The 17,613-nt window shown below is 39.2% G+C and overlaps 1 protein-coding gene across 4 annotated transcripts in view; it reads right to left on the reverse strand.

The window, feature by feature from the left end:
- ARHGEF33 (Rho guanine nucleotide exchange factor 33) overlaps window positions 1–14,298 on the reverse strand; it is an 84,244-nt gene extending 69,946 nt beyond the window's left edge. For 2 of the 4 annotated variants that reach the window (XM_525737.9, XM_054678358.2), the window contains exons 1-2: window positions 14,187–14,298; window positions 8,310–8,382 (exon numbers count right to left, since the gene is read on the reverse strand). The gene's annotated coding sequence lies outside the window, so the exon portion shown is untranslated. The remainder of the gene's footprint in view (window positions 1–8,309; window positions 8,383–14,186) is intronic. The other 2 variants (XM_054678357.2, XM_054678359.2) reach the window with 1 other exon arrangement.
- Between the last annotated feature and the right edge of the window lie 3,315 nt (window positions 14,299–17,613).

Below are 17,613 nucleotides of genomic sequence, written 5' to 3' on the forward strand. Positions count from 1 at the left end.
TCAATCCAATTGGAAATTATCCTTCCTTTCTTGGAATAACTGTAAAACTCAATAGGAATCAAAACAAATTTTTCTACTGTTATTCATTTTACGTAAATAATCTCATTTTCTAAGTTAATTGTAAACTTCTTTGAGAAAAGAGGCTATTTTTTCCACCTCTTATTATCCCTGGTACATAGGATAAATTCTAACATAGGGTAGAAGTTCAATAAAGGTTTGTTGACAAAGACACTAAACTGTCCTAAACACTGGCAGTGGTAACTATCTAGCAAATAATCCCCCTCAATTAATGAATTATTGATAATTCATTGATAAGGTGTTCTCGCATCTAAAAATCATGGATGTAGAGATTAAAGGAGAAATAATTGGTAGAAGAAAATCCAGACTGGGTAATAGAACAAAAGGATTTAGTGTTCTATCTAGGCCCTAAAGGGCATTTGCAGAGTTATAGGGTCATAAAATAGGATGATCTGCAATAGCTTAGTCCTTGTTATATATATTAGATTCTAGTGTTTAAAATTTAGAAGCAAACTCAATCCTTTTCTTCCTTCACCCACTTTGGAATGCACCTCAGAATCCTTACTGCCTGGTGTTTGCCCACTTCTTTCCTCTTAACACCTGGAGGGCTTGCCTTTGTCCCCTAGTGTCTGCCATTCATCTGCTCCTGGATGCTCCTGTCTCCAAAACAAATTATGTGATGGGCTTTGAATGAGCCAGTAGATGCAGAATAAATCTTAAAAAAAAAAAAAATCCATCCCTTTGAAAATAGTATTTCCAGCCTAGTCCTTGCATCTTTAACTTCTTCCTATACATTTTTTAGCTTAGGCCCCTCCTTTAGCGTGTGATATAAATCTGGATGTAAAATTCACATGCAAAACAGATCCCTGCTTCTTAAAATCCTGTAAATTCAGTTATCATAGTATTTTTAATGTACTGTTAATTGCCCATTGGTAAAAATTAAATAAATAAGTAGATGCAACACACTTGAGAAGTCATTAAAATGTTAAAAGACTGTTTGGAATCAAAGAAGCCCAGAGAAGCTCATTTGTGGAAATCCTGGGCTATAAGGGATATGAGGAAGAAGAGCTAGGTTGAACCTCAAGCTATGATTTATCTCCACCAAGGCCTATTTCTTTCCTATCTCTTGGCAACTTCAGAATCTTCTCAAATTTACAATATCCTACTACCCTACATCAAGGATAAAAAAGATCTAAGGTCTCTGCTTGAATGTCACTTTATTAGAAAGGCCTTCTTTGACCCATACATATAAGAGAGGAGTCCTGGCCTCTATACCCTATCTCCCTTTCACTGCTTTATTTTTCTCCACAACATTTACCAATCAAATGATAATGTTATATATTTCTTTGCTCATTGACCATCTTGGCTTATCAGTGCCACCTCATGAGGACTTGGACATTTTTGTTCACTCTGTATTCCCCAAGACCTAAACCAGTGTCCAGCACAGAATAGGCCTTGAATAAATAGGTGCTGAATAAATGAATAAACCAATCTCATAGTTCAGAAGGACCAAACGAAACAAAACCGCACCCACCATAACTACTTGCAATATTTAGCTAAGGAATCAGTGTAGAGTGGTAAAGAAAATTAAACAGAAAGATTATACAGAGATCAGCCAGCCAAGCCCTGTCACTTTACAAATACGGAAAATGAGGTCCAGAGAGGATAAGTGACTTGGCTAAGTCATAAGCTCCTGTTTTGACAGAAAAAATAAAATGATTCACTACAGAGTCCCAATTTCTTATATACATATGGTGATTATGGAAACAGATAACACGTCTTTAATCTCAGTGAGGCAGGCCTCAGAAGTAAGTGGTATAAAATGGCTGTCAGGTTAGATGCCTTGCCCAAATATATCAACCTCACTGCCTGTCGCCAACATTATGACTCTATTCCTTTGAATCTTGAGAGATTTTTAAAAACACACTTTAATCTGTTCTCAGCTAATACTTCAGCCAGTTGAGAGCAACACCAAGAACCATGCTAGTTGTTTTTCTTTTTTTTTTTTTTTTTTCTTGAGATGAAGTCTTGCTCTGTCACCCAGGCTGCTCTGTCACCCAAGCTGGAGTGCAGTGGCGCGATCTCGGCTCACTGCAAGCTCCACCTCCCGGGTTCACGCCATTCTCCTGCCTCAGCCTCCCGAGTAGCTGGGACTACAGGCACCCGCCAACACGCCCAGCTAATTTTTTGTATTTTTAGTAGAGACGGGGTTTCACTGTGTTAGCCAGGATGGTCCCGATCTCCTGACCTTGTGATCCACCCGTCTCAGCCTCCCAAAGTGCTGGGATTACAGGCGTGAGCCACCGTGCCCGGCCTCATGCTAGTTGTTAATAGGGAGTAGAAATGAAGAATTTGAGTTTGAAGTCTGGAAGATGTGAATTCAAATCCCAAGTCCATGATTTAAATAGCTGATTGACCTTGGGAAAATTATTTACCCTCTCCGAGTCTGCTGGCTGAGTCTCTGGAACGACCGTAAGACTCCAGTGGTGATTATTGCTATGCTTTGCATTTTGGTCCTAGTACAAAGCTGGAAGCTCAGCTCTAGCCTGAGATCAGTAGAGATAAGAGAAGAAGCAAATGCAGAATTCTCCTGAGGAGTCCAGATGTAAAGGTCTTCCAGGATAGGGATGTGTTAGCTTCCAAGGTCTGAAGTACCGAGCTCAGAAGTGAGCCCTACCCGGGAGCTGGTTACTGCTGCAGCCGTCAGAATGGAGCGCTCCCATCCACAGCACAGCCTCAGCCCAGCAGTGGGTAGGAAGGGAGCCCACCAGCAACCAGCTGCTTGGCAACTCTGGGCCTAAAGTTGGTGTTAGAGCGGGATGAAGGAGCTGCCCTGGCACCAATTTATCAGAGGTGCTAAAACATCCCCAGAAATGTGAGAAGGAGAAAACTAGATTTATCAGGATTTCTCTTAAGGAAAGTCTCTTGTGTGATTGAAAGAATGCTTCCTTCTGGCAGTTTTACTGATCACAAAAAGTAACATAAATAAATAAATAAAAAGAAAGAAATGCTCCGATAAGCCCCTTGAGGGCAGGTGTGTGTGTGTGTTTGGGGTGAGAGTGGGGTATCCTAAATGCAGGCTTGAGTAGCAACACATGGTCACTAAAAAGCCTTCAGCCTTCAAAGAAGGCTGAGTCTGGTTTTCTTGTGGGATTTTCATTTTGCTGAGCGGTGTAGCCAGTGTGAGGCCAGAGCTGAACTGTTATTGATCCTGGACAGGAAGCTGAGTACTGCTCTCGGGAGCCTCCTCTTCCACCCTTCCTCCAGGAAGAGATCACCCTGTCTTCATTCAAGTGTGAGATATTGAAAGAAAATCCATTCAAGCAAGTGCCAGACTTTTAATCTGCCTCAGGTATCTTGATTCAGCTCTGTCTATGGGACCTTAATCTTAAATCACAGAAACCCCATCTCACTAACTCCACCTCGTCGGCTCTGCAAATCACACCTCCCCATATCCTATGGGACTGCTCCTCTAATCAGAATCTGGAAAGGTTGTCTGGGAGGAGCTCCTGGTGTGTCCCTGTAGCCAATTAGACATTGGTTGATATGATTTTGCTACTTGTAACAGCTAGTGACTGGACTAGCTGAATTCACTTGGTTTGTTCCTCTATTTCAGAGTAATTCAAATAAAACTTTATAGTAGTTAGCATATGTGATATACATGTGCAGATGATCACAGTTCATGCCTTTCACCAAACACTTTCATGCCTCTGTGCCTTTGTTCCTCCCATCTTCTATCCCTCAAATATCTTTCTTTATCTAATGAAATACTTCTCATCTTCAGGGCTCAATTCAAGCACCTCTTTCTCTATGAAGCTTGCCCCTATCCTCTAAGTCATAATTAGTCAATCCCTCTTCTGCTACATTCTCAAACTGCATTATTGGTGTTTCTTCCTGCCAGGAAATATAGGCAATAGTCTCTATGTATTTACTTATTTATTTTTAGAGATGGGGTCTTGTTCTGTTGCCCAAGCTGGAGCGAATGCGGTGGTATAATCCTAGCTCACTGCAGCCTCGATCTCCAGGGCTCAAGCAACCTTCCTACCTCAGCCTCCCAAGTAGCTAGGACTACAGGTGCATGCCACCACATCAGACTAATTTTAATTTTTTTTTGTAGAAGTGAGGTCTCACTTTCTTGCCCAGGCTGGTCTTGAACTCCTTGCCCTCAAGCAGTCCTCCCCCACCAGCCTTCCAAAGTGCTAGGATTACAGTCATGACCCACCGTGCCCAGCTGACCATTTCATATTCATATCCATTGTACCTGGCAGGTAATGATTCTTTTTTTAATTTCTTTTTTTAATTCACAAATTATAATTGTATATATTTAGAAAGTGTAGTGCAATGTTATGATATATGTATACAACATAGAATAAGTAAATCAAGCTAATTAGCCTACCTGTCACCTTATATACTTGTCATTGTTGTGGTGAGAACATTTCAACTTTATTCCCTTAGCAATTTTGAAATATACAATATATTATCTAAAGTCAGCCTGTTATGCAATAGATCTCAAAAATGTATTCCTCCTGTCTTACTGAAATGTGTACCCTTTGACCAACGTGTCTCCATTCCACCCTCTCACCCATCCACCCCCAGCCTCTGGAAACCACCATTCTACTCTTGACTTCCATGAGTTTGACTATTTAGATTCCACATATAAGTGAGCTCATGTAGTATTTGCTGCTTGGTGCTGGCTTATTTCTCTGAGCATAATATCTTATGATACTAGAGTGCTGGACTTGAAGCCTCAGGATAAACATGGCATATCTCCTTATAGTAGCAATTTTACTCTTTATACTAGCAATTTTACTGTTTATACTAGCAATTTTACTTAATTTTCAGCAATTTAAAAAATTATCAAATATTTTTTAATGATCAGATATTTTATGGAGGAGAGTGCAAAATTAGCTGGACTTTTAAAGATAACTACATTTAAATCATTTATTCACATTCCTCTGACATGGGAACTATTCACAGTGGGCACTCAACACAAGTTTGAGTTGAATTTAATTTCAGGAGATGTTTATAATCAATTATTTCTTTCCCTAAAAAAAAACCACAGAAGTTTATTTATTCGTATTAATAGCAAGAAGACCATTCTTTAAAAAAAAAATTAATGAGTTAGAAAAGGCAAACTGGAAAAATCAATGCTACTTCACCTAAATTGTAAATTTTGGCTTAACAAAGCTCACTATTTAAACATGTCTGAGAATCTTTCAGAGCACTGCCCTTTGGCAAAGACCAAATGATTCTTTGTATTTCAAAAATGTTTTATAAGATACATTATACACATAAAATAGCATATGCAATACATGCACACTTTACTCTTCCAAATCTTTACAGTATCTGATAAGTAAAAAATTTAAATGAATAATAAATAAGATGTATTTATCAAGTGAAATATCCTTGAGACTTTATGAAGCCAGTGCCAAGAAGCAGGATGTAAAACTAATATTTTCCTTTTTAAAAGTATATTAGGTTAAGTACAGCCAAATAGAAATGAATCAGCTATGATGTTATCTGCAAGCCTTGCTTTATACTACATTGCTTTAAAATCTCAATTATAAAAGCAATACGTGCTTAATATAGAGATGTTAAAAACCTGACCCACTGTACCCTCTTTCTCTTTCCTGCTAGTTGTAGGTGGAAGGGTCAATGGGAAGTCACGTGGCCCATCTGGAGTGCCTGGAAGACAGCAGAGGGCATGACAGTGGCTGAATCAGGAGTGAGCGATCCACCTTGAGTGACTGATACTAGCTTGCCTGTGCATGGGACTTACTGCAGCCAAGGAGTCAATGTGCTGCCCAAACTTTGTGTTTGACATGCACCCTTTTTTTCTCATACAGTTTCAGAACTTTATTCTCCCAACTTCCTTTGTAAAAGCAATGGCTTTCCAATCAATTCCATTTGATTTTAGCAATATATCTTTTTAAATAATATATCATTTAGTCAATGATCCCCTCCAAAATCAGAATCAAGTGGTCTCGTCTACTTTTTATACCTTATTCCATCATCCAAATTATTATTCTCATGATGATTTATTTAGCCATGCACTAATATAGACTTTCTGCCTACCAATGAAAGTCTTGATCAAAATCGTTCCGTGACTCCTGAAGTTCAAATGTCCCAACCCAACGGACCAACCCCTTTGTGCTCTGGCTTCTGCCCAGCTCTGGAGACTCATCTTTAGTCGCTCCCATGCACATACTGGGCTTCTATCACGAAGACAGTCATGGTTCCCCATCCATTCTAGCCTCTGGGGCTGTTCCCTCTGTGGACATCCTTCCCCTGCACCAGGCTAGCTGTCAAACTCCTAGCGTCCTTCAATATTTTGTGCAAATGTCATTCTTCCCTGGCTTTCTTGATATGACCCAGGAGAGTTCAGCCCTGTTTTTCTGTGCTGTGGTATGGCATCTTGTCTACACTTCCATTATAGTATTTCTATCAAACTATAAATTTAAAAGTCTCACTTCTACAAGATCAGGGATCCATACTCCCAAGGTTTCCACAAATCCTCTAAATTATAGGCAAAATTTTATAGGTTCATTTTCTTATTGGGAAAGAGTTCAGAGCTCACATCAGTTTCTCAAAGGAGTCTATAATTACTCTCTCAAAAATAAACTTAGAAATCACTGCACTAGATTATGATTCCCTGGGAAACAGAGAGTGAGTTCTAGAGTTCTTTGAGTTTCTACAGATAGATGCCTAATATTAGCTGAATGAACATTTCAGTTATTGTTTAGAGGTAGCTGCTTATTCTAGTAAAGATATATAGTAAATTCAACTTCCTCTGTTTTTTTATTTAAGTGGATAGAAAGTGTGATACTGTGAAAAGTATGGATATTTTTCATACGTTCAAGTGTGATACTGTGAAAATCCTTCCATATCTTTCTCTTGCCGAGTGTACTATGAAAAGTACACTGGGTTGGCTGGGTATGGTGGCTCACGCCTGTAATCCCAGCACTTTGGGAGGCCGAGGCGGGCGGACCACTGGGTCAGGAGTTCGAGACCAGTCTGACCAATATGATGAAACTCCATCTCTACTGAAAGTACAAAAATTAGCTGGGTGCGGTGGTGTGCACCTGTAGTCCCAGCTACTCGGGACGCTGAGGCAGAAGAATCACTTGAACCCGGGAGGCGGAGGTTGCAGTGAGCCAAGATCGTGCCACTGCACTCCAGCCTGGGTGACAGAGTGAGACTCAGTCTCAAAAAAAGAAAAAAAGAAAAGTACGCCGGGCAAAAAGAAAGATATGGAAGGATTTATACCAAACTACTAACAGCAGTTATGCTTGGAAAGAGGAATGGGGTTAGGGGTAGGATGATGGGCTTTTAAATCTTACTTAAACTCTTCTGTCATGATCACGTTTGTATTTTATTTTACAATGAGCACTTTTGGGTTTTGAAATTTAAAAATAATGTTTTAAATTATGAGACTTTTTTCTTAAGTGTGTCAGAAATCTAGCTTCCAATCCCAGCTCTGCTACTTATTTCGTTTTGTGACCTGGGAAAGTTAATCTTCCTAAGCCTATGCTCCCTCAACTGTCAAGTGGGCATAATAGTTACCTAGCCCACATGGTTATTAAGTGACAAAGCCCAGCATGAAGTAGGAACTCAGAATACATCACTTCAATGGAAAGTAGATGTTGTCTGTTTTTCACAATCATCAAAGACATCCAAAATAGAACTTAATTAAAACATAATATGGCTGAGCGCAGTGGCTCACACCTGTAATCCCAGCACTTTCGGAGGCCAAGGCAGGCAGATCACTTGAGGTCAGGAGTTCAAGACCAGCCTGGCCAACATGGTGAAACCCTGTCTCTATAAAAATACAAAAATTAGCTGGGCATGGTGGCGTGAGCCTGTAATCCCAGCTACTCGGGAGGCTGAGGCAGGAGGATTGCTTTAACCTGGAAGGCAGAGGTTGCAGTGACCTAAGATCACACCACTGCACTACCGGGCAACAGAGCAAGACTCTATCTCAAAACAAAACAAAACAAAACGAACAAACAAAAAAGCATAGTTCATTCTTGTCTCAATGCTGTTAGCATTCATATACGCAATCAAGTCTGATGTAACATAGCTGGTTTAGAAGGTGGCTATTTGCCCTTTCTGCTAGCTAATTAAGTAATCTCACAATTTGTTTATTTGATGGTTATCAAACCAAGAATGGTTATAAAATTCTACAAAGAAATTTATAATACTTCTGCTTCAATAATGATCACTGGTTTAAGCTAAGTTCTCAGTTTGCCTGTGTTCTTATTAGAAAACAGTTCTTTGCAATTTTCACTCACCTCGTGCCCTGTCTCCACTGGGAGACATCACAGCATGTTTTTTGAAGTCTTCTTCTTGTTTTCTCTAGAAGTTCTGTAAAAAAAACCAAACAAAACGCCATTGATAATGATAGCTACCTTGCATTTTATACCATCATTTTTTCCTATAATTTTGTAATTAAAAGTTCTTATTATATATGCAATTCACCGTTGTTAAAGATTTCTAATAGGTAAAAAACATATAAAGTAAAAAAGTAAAAGTCTTTGTTTCTTTTAGTCTTTTAATTTTTAAGTCACTTGGTATTGAGCAAGTACAATCACCTCAGTATTCATATGTTTGGGGGACTAATAAAAATAAATTTCTATGTATTTAAAAACATAGCTGGAGAACTCCAACATGGCTTAGGAGGCTTTGCTGAATCAGAAGAGTTCAAAGCAGTTGATATGACCGTAAAATATTGAAAGCCACAAATCTAGAGTCTTTTCTAATATTCCACATTAAATCACCTACTTCAAGTGACAAGTGAAATGTGTTTGTAATAGGCTTTTCTTTAGGCGCCAATTGAAGTGATCTATACTCAAAATTAAGAACAAATCTATTTAGAAAACATTCTGTGATTTATATAATTTTTGCTGCAGTACGGGCAGTTTGGCCAATTCACTGAATCTTCCTGGACTTCGGTTTCCTGACCTGTATGATTGGCTTAGTAATAGTAATACTTGCCTCACAGTGTGGATGTGAAGATTCAGGGACACGAAGCCTGGAGGGAGGGAGACTGGGACATAGAGTGCAGGGAGGGGCAAAGCCTTACTTGGTCACCTTTTGTCACTTTATCACGAGGCCTTTATTCTGGGTGAATCTGTTTATTCCCAGCTTGGCTTGCTCTTTTTTTCCTTTAATTTTACTGATTTTTTTTTTCTTAAAAGATTACTTTTGTACATAATGCTGTACTTTGTCTAAAGGAATATAAGAGGCCATGTAAGGCCTGATACTGGCTCTGACAGACACTGCTAGTTGCCACCCAGTATTCATTCTCCTCTTTTTTTGGAAACCCAGTTAAAAGACTGTATTCCCCTCTTCCTCACAGCTAAGTGTAACCATGAGACTAGATTTCTACCCATGCAATACAAGTAGAAACACTGAGTGACCACTGGGAAGTCTCCTAAAAGAGAGAACACACCTTTTTTCCCCATTCCTCGTTCCTGCTGGCTGAACATCAGTGAGATAGGTGGAGACCTAGCAACTGTCTTGGACCAAGAGGTGATATACTAAGGATGGCAGAAGAGCAAGATGAGAGGAACCTGGGGGCCTCTCACTAAGGAACTCATCTAACAGCACTAGACTGCCTACCTTTGTGGGCTTGTTTGTTTGTTTGTTTGTTTGTTTTTAATGTAAGAGAGAAATACACTTCTAGCTTGTTTAAGCCTCTATTCTTCCTCTTTTTTTCTCCCCCCCAGCATATACAGATTAACTCAATCTTTACTGATATGCTGGTGTTCTAGGAAGCTATCCAGAGCCCAAAAGCAACTTTTTTTTTTTTTTTTAAAGGCAGGTTTTCTCTCTGAAGCCCAGGCTGGAGTGCAGTGGTGTGATCGTGGCTCTCTGCAGCCCCGACCTCCCGGGCTCAAGCAATCCTCCTGCCTCAGCCTCTGAGTAGCTGGAACTACAGGTGCATGCCACCATGCCTGGCTAATTTTTTTGTTTTTTGTTTTTTGTTTTTGGTAGAGATGGGGTTTTGCCACGTTGCCCAAGCTGGTCTCAAATTCCTGGGCTGAAATGATCCCAGTGTCTCGGCCTCCTAAAGTGTTGGGATCAAAAGAGTGAGCCAGCCTGGCAAGAACGATTTTTAATTCTGGAAAGTTTTCTTATATTTCCTTGGAGCCTATGTGTGCTTTCTGCTTATTAACAACAGTCTTCAGTCTTCAGTCTTCAGACTTTAGAAGTCTTCCCTCCAGCCCTTGTTTGTGCCCTATCTCCCTTGAATTGCCTACATTTTAGATACTACTCACTCATTTGAGCTCTTCAGATAGAAACCGGGAAAATGAGGCAACTCACTTGGGAAAAAAAGAAAGAAAGTTTGGCTAAAATTAAGTTTTTAGGGGTTTAAACAGAGTTCACGTGCATTCAACAAGTATTTAATAAGCATATACCACATAAAAGGCATTGTACCAGGTGCTAGGAGAAATGAAAGGATGCCATTGTTTCTGCTTCCAGTCTAGAAGGGAAGATGAGACACACAAATAACTGTAACATATAATGGATTGTGACAAATGAAAAAGAAAAGTGTAAAGTGCCTAAAATTTTCAGAGAAAAGATGAATTCCCTTGTGGGGATTAGAGAAAGCTTCATTAAGAAGATAGGATTTGAGCCAGGCTTTGCACGATACGTAGAAATGGTCAAAAGGGGATCACCAGAGGGGCCAGGCACAGTGGCTCACACCTGTAATTCCAGCATTTTGGGAGGCTGAGGCAGGTAAATCGCTTGAGCTCAGGAGTTCGAGACCAGCCTGGCCAACATAGTGAAACTCTGTCTCTACTAAAAATACAAAAATTAGCCCATGGTGGCGGGTGCCTGTAATCCCAGCTACTCGGGAGGCTGAGGCAGGAGAATTGCTTGAACCCAGGAGACAGAGTTTGCAGTGAGCCAAGACTGTGCCACTGCACTCCAGCCTGGCAACAGGGTGAGACCTTGTCTCAAAAAAAGAAAAAAAAAAAAAAAAAAGGATTACCAGAGGAACAAAGCACAAGGCCTAGGTGGATTTAGGAACCCTAGGGAGCAAAGAAGGTAGAGTAGAAGGTGAGGCTAGACAGGTAGATTGGGGGCAGATAGAGGGCCTTGAATCTCTTCTTTGGAGCTTGCTCTGCAGTGGAGAGAATGAGTCATTGAAAATGTTTAAGCAGAGGTATAACAAGATCACATATCTCTGGTAAGAAGATGACTTAGTGGCACTATAGAGGAAAGAGCAGCTGCAAAGAGGCCAGTGAGCAGGCACCTTTAATAACTCAAGTAAAAGATAATGATGACCTGAATTAGGGAAGTGACTCTTAGAAAGGAAAGGAGGGCACAGATAGAGGCGACATTTCAAAGGTTGCTCCATGAGCCAAATGTATGCTTCACCCAAGAAAAAGAGTTGGATAGTCACTCTCAGATTCAGAAGGAGGAAATATGTCATAAGATAATTTTTAAAATTACTCTAACTTATTTGAACCAGGAGACTAAAAGGAGGCTGAATATGCTATAATAATGAACTTGTTGGTTCTACAATTTTAGCAGAGCCTTAACTTTTGTTTTTGTCAATTGGGGGTGCACTGACTAACTCTGCTAGGAGATGGGGAAAGCACATTTAAAAATATCTCAAAAAAGAAATACAACCATCCTTTCTTTCCCATTGTTCATCCTTTGCCCGGGTGTTATGGTACTTAGCAGATGTCAGTTAGGTTTTTCTACTTTTCCCCAGTTATCTGTTTACCCACCTTTAGGCATCATCTCTACCCACCCCACCTACTCACACACTCCATAAAAAACCCAGGGAAAATTACGAGGAGGAGATTTTTTTAGAGAGCGTAAGAATTTTCCAGTATTTGCTTCTTCATTGCTTGCTAAAACCATGCCAGCATAGCCTGGGGAAAGGTGGAAAGGGCTGGCATTGCCCCATATAAGGGAATTATACCCTCAAATCATTTGAGATAAGTAGGCCCCAAAGACAAATCCAAAACAGCTACTCCCTCATTCTCAGGAAATAAATTCTAGAGATTTCCTCAAATGGATAAATTTGAGAATCCGATTAGCTGCCACTTTTTCTTTATTTTTCTGATTATTTTAGGAAGACTCAAACAGATGTTAATACTTACTACCCTGTCTTTTTGTCAGTAAAGGCATGAACAGACAACAAAATAATCATGAACATACCAATCAGAAGAGTGCTCTCTGTAATATTAGCATTTATGATTTGTTTCGTTCATCTTATTTGGGGCATTCAAAGTGCTTTACAAATAACATAATGAGGGTTTTTTTTCCTTCCATGACTCCCAAGGTGATTCCCGGCACTCTCAAAAGGCACAAGTGATTAGTCAAGTCCTTGGGGCCCAGCAGCAGTAATGTGATGCATGTTGGTTAAACTGTGTTTCACACTCATGTAAATTGTGTGGGGGGCGGGTGGGGAATCTTCCACACTGTCCTTGAGAAGATTAGCAAGAATTATGAATTTAAAGATTCTTACATTTATAAAAATCCAAACAAAGAGAAATATTGAACAAATCATACTCCAGTCCTAAAATCAAAGTCTAAGGGTCTTAACCTGTGGTCCCAGGAATAGGGTTTCAGGTCACCTGTAAATCTCCTGAAATTGTATGCAAAATTTTGTGTGATTTTACTTTTTTTTTTGCAGAAATGGTGGACTGGTTTCTGAAGATTCTAAAAGCAATTCTTGACACCGAAAAGGTTAAGAACTGCTGTCATTAAAGAAAAAGGGAGGAAGGAAGAGGGAGAGAGGAAGGGAGGAAAGGAGAGAGGAAGGGAAGGAGGAAGATCCGTTGATCTTTGTATCCGCATTGCTTAGTTTATTACTGGCCTGCTATGTTGAAGTACACCCTTATACACAGAGAAAAGGGAAGGTAAATAAAGGGAATTAAGAAAAAGTTAACAATAAGGCCGAGCATGGTGGCTCACACCTGTAATCCCAGCACTTTGGGAGGCTGAAGTGGGAGGACTGCTTGAGATCAGGAGTTCAAGACCAACCTGAGCAACATGACGAAACCCCATCTCTACAAAAAATACAAAAATTAGCCGGGTGTGGTGGTGTGCACCTGTGGTCTCAGCTACCTGTGGGGGCTGAGGTGTGAGGATTGCTTGAGCCCAGGTGACAAAGTGAGACCTTGTCTAAAAAAAGAAAAGAAAAAAGAAAAAAAAAAAAAAACCAATAGTATGGTCATCTTCTTTCAAAAGCCTCTGAGTTTTCAAATGAGTTTAGATTGCATTTCCAGAGCCCATGGTTATGAAAAATGTAGACATTAATTAATTCAGTTTCTGAAAAATGTTTAGAATAAATGTGCATCAAAAACTTTTTTCTCTAGGATAAATTTCTGATCATTATGTTGAATCCTTCAGAAGTAGCCTTCAATGAAATAGCTATTCCATTTACAGCAATATGATTTTGTATTAAAAGGGGCTATTAAAAATATAAAAGGGTGATATAGAGATTTCTACATATTCAGAATACTATTTCAGCATATAAAAACTCACATAATTCCAATACTAATTATAATAGAACACTATTCTCACTTAAGACAATGTTTAAGTGAAACTCAGTTCTTCTCATTACACACCAAAGCCCCATGAAGTGTTTAGAATTAGGTTTCACCAATAAAGCCCCCATGTAATTAATCAGTACACATTTTCAATCAGGATGTGTTTTTTGTTCTGTACATAGGGGAGTGAATGCTGAAGATTCCCCTATTCTTTTTCTGTGTTAGAAAGGAATAAACCAATCTCCCTCCATCCCTAATCTTTTTCATTCTTTAATTATTCTTAATCCCAAAGAGGCATGTCCATGTCAGATTTACGCTGCCTAGCATCCTTTCTTTAAGACTGCTCTCAAAATTTAACTCATCTTCAACTATATTTATTAATATGCAGAACAACTTCAGTCTCCAGTTTATTGATAACCTGCAAAGCGCAGTTAAGACATAATATAAAAATTAAGCAAGGAAATAAATGTTTTACAAATTGTCATAACTTTTAAATAAAAGTCATTTCTTTGAATGGCTACCTTAAATAAATGTTAGCATATATTGGATTTAAATTAGTACACCATGTGGTAAGGATTGATGGGTTTTCATCTCTTATAAAATTGTTTCCCCTTTCTGTGCCCCTTAAAGCATATAAAAGCGCATACTTACCCCATGTTGCTTGCGGTGGTTATATCATCCTCAGATCAAGGCTTATCTGGGTTCTGAATTAACTTAAAGGTTATAAAAAGAAGCAGTAGAGAGGCTTGACTTCCCCTGAAACGAGACCGTAGTATGCTAACCAGGCTTTTAAATGAGGAAAACTAGTGTCTCTTCTAATTATATAAGCTCCAGGTCAAATTCTAGCATCAACTAATCAAATAACTGAACTGCATTTAGTTTCAATGAGTAAAAAGGAAGAAACCCATTTAGGAGGAATATCTTTGGTATATTAGAAAATTGAAAAGTTGTACTTTGAAAAGTTATTAACATAGCAATACAAGTTAAATATTTTAAGAGTAAAATATATATCTTGCTGCCTTAAATAAATTGAAAAAAATTAGGGAAAATTTATTTTGCAGCAAAGCAGATACTTTTCTATATTTTCCAGAAGTTTTTGAATTTAAATTATATGTCCTGGTCCCTGAAAACATCTTCTCACCTTATCTTAACTTCTCTAGTATTTGTCTCTTCATGAATTTCCATATAATAATAATATTTAATTCTAAAGCCATGCCAGCTAATGTTTAGCAACATATACAAAAATGTCCAATTCTTAAAATGTATCTTTGAAAACTTACAAATAGGGTCTTTCGAAATTAGCCATAAAGCTATTATTATGAGAAACTAACAAAAATGCCATTTTTATTTTAACATTTTAGAAGACATTGTAACCCAAATTTGTGCCAGTACAGCAAAAAATAAAAATATACATCTTTTGGCAATAACATATTGAGAAATACAAATATTCACAAGATTTTGAATAGAGAAATATGACAAAGAAGTTATCTATCGTGTACACTATTTTTTGTCAGTTTTAGAATATAGAGTTTCAGCAAAAACATTCAGGTCTTTACTGTAATTTTTTAAATGTAGTTGACATATACTGCTCTGGTAATTTTTAAATTATTTTATGTAAAAAGTAAAGAAGTTTTCTGGACATAGAATATATGACAACACACAGATCTACTTTTTAAGAAATTGAGACATAATTTACACATCATACATAAAATTTGTCCCTGTTAAATGAACAATTCAGTGGTTTTTAGTACATTTTCAAGACTGTGCAACCATCACCACTGTCTAATTCTAGAAACCTCATGCCTCCCAATTTCTTCCTCCCCTGGCAACCACTAATCTATTTTCTGTCCCTAAGGATTTGCCTATTCAGAGCATTTCACATAAATGGAATCATATAATATGTGGCCGTTTGTGACTGGTTCCTTTCACTTAGTACAATGTTTGTTTGTTTGTTGTTTTTGAATGAAGTTTTGCTCTGTCACCCATCCTGGAGTGCAGTGGCACGATCTTGGTTCACTGCAACCTCTGCCTCCTGGGCTCAAGTGGTCCTCCCAAGTAGCTGGGACTATAGGCATGTGCACCACACCTGGCTAATTTTTGTATTTTTTGTAGAGATGGGATTTTGCCATGCTGCCCAGCCTGGTCTCAAACTCCTGGCAAGCGATCCACACACCTTGGCATCACAAAGTGCTGGGATTACAGGATGAGCCACCTGTCTGGCCAGTACAATGTTTTTGAAGTTCATCCATGTTGTAGTATCAGTACTTCATTTTTTACGGCTGAATAATATTCCATTATGTGGACATTTTGTTTATACATTCATTAGTTGATGGACATTTGGATTGTTTCCAGTTGGGGCTATTATAAATGTCTTAGTCCATTTGAACTGCTATAAGAAAATACCTTAGACAGGGTAATTTGTAAACAACAGAAATGTATTCCTCACAGTTCTGGAGGCTGTTAAGTCCAAGATCAAGGCACTAGCAGATTTAGTGTCTGGTAAGGACTTGCTCTCTTCTTCAAAGATGGCACCTTCTTGCATCATTCTCTTGTGACAGAAGAAGCAAGCAATCTCCTTCACATCTCTTTTATAAGGGCACTAATCCCATCCATGAGGGCTCTGTCCTCATAACCTAATCACCCCCTAAAGGCCTCAACTCTTAATACTACCACAGTAGAGATTAGGTTTTTCTTGTTGTTGTTGCTGTTGTTTTTAGACAGAGTCTCACTCTGTTGCCCCTGCTGGAGTGCAGTGGCGCCATCTTGGCTCACTGCAGACTCCACCTCCCAGTTTTAAGCAATTCTTGTGCCTCAGCCTCCCGAGTAGCTGGGATTACAGGCACACACCACCACGCCTGGCTAATTTTTGTATTTTTAGTGGAGAGGAGGTTTCACCATGTTGGCCAGGCTGGTCTCAAACTCCTGACCTTAAATGATGCACCCACCTTGGCCTCCCAAAGTATTGGGATTACAGGCGTGAGGAAATTAGGTTTAAACATGAATTTTGGAAGGACACATTCAGACTATAGCAATGAATAATGTTGCTATGAACATTCGTGTGCAAGTCAATTCCCTTGCGTACATACCTAGGAACTGCTGAGTCACGTAGTAACTCTATGTCTAATATTTTGAGGAAATGTATTCCACAGCAGCTGCACCATTTTATATTCCCACCAGAAATGTGTGAGGCCTCCAATTTCCCCACATCATTGCCAATCTTTGTATTGTCTGTTTTTTTTTTTTTTTTTGATATAGCCATCCCACCAAACAATGCATGTTCTCACTTATAAGTGGGAGCTGAACAATGAGAACACATGGACACAGGAGGAGAACAGCACACATGTTGTGGAAGTGGGGGAAGAGAGAGCATCAGGAAAAATAGCTAATGCTTGCTGGGCTTAATACCTCGGTTATGGGTTAATAAGTGCAGCAAACCACCATGGCACACATTTACCTATGTAATAAACCTACACATCCTGCACATGTACCCCAGAACTTAAAATAAAATAATAATAATAAAAATAGCTATCCTAGTTGGTGTGAAGTGGTATCTCACGGTGGGTTTGTAGGTTTAAGGTGCATTTCCCTGAAGAGTAAGGATGTTAAGCATCTTTTTGTTTACTTATTGGCTACTTGTATATCTCCTTCAGAGAAACATCTGTTAAAATTCTTTGCCCTTTTTTTTTTTTTTTGAGATGGGAGTCTCGCTCTGTTGCCCAGGCTGGAGTGCAATGGCGCGATCTTGGCTCACTGCAACCTCCGCCTACCATGTTTAAGCGATTCTCCTGCCTCAGCCTCCTGAGCAGCTGGGATTACAGGTGCCCGCCATCATGCCCAGCTATTTTCTGTATTTTTAGTAGAGATGGGGTTTCACCATGTTGGCCAGGCTGCTCTTGAATTCCTGATCTCAGGTGATCTGCCTGCCTCGGCCTCCCAAAGTGCTGGGATTACAGGTGTGAGCCACTGCCTCCCGCCCATTTTAAAAATTAAGGTTTTTTTAATTGTTGGGTTGTAAAAGTTCTTTATACATTTTGGAAACTAGACTTTTTATCAGTGTCATAGTTTTTATTGCTATGGT

The sequence above is a fragment of the Pan troglodytes genome, chromosome 12 (genome assembly GCF_028858775.2).
Source record: "Pan troglodytes isolate AG18354 chromosome 12, NHGRI_mPanTro3-v2.0_pri, whole genome shotgun sequence".
Classification (NCBI taxonomy): Eukaryota; Metazoa; Chordata; class Mammalia; order Primates; family Hominidae; genus Pan; species Pan troglodytes.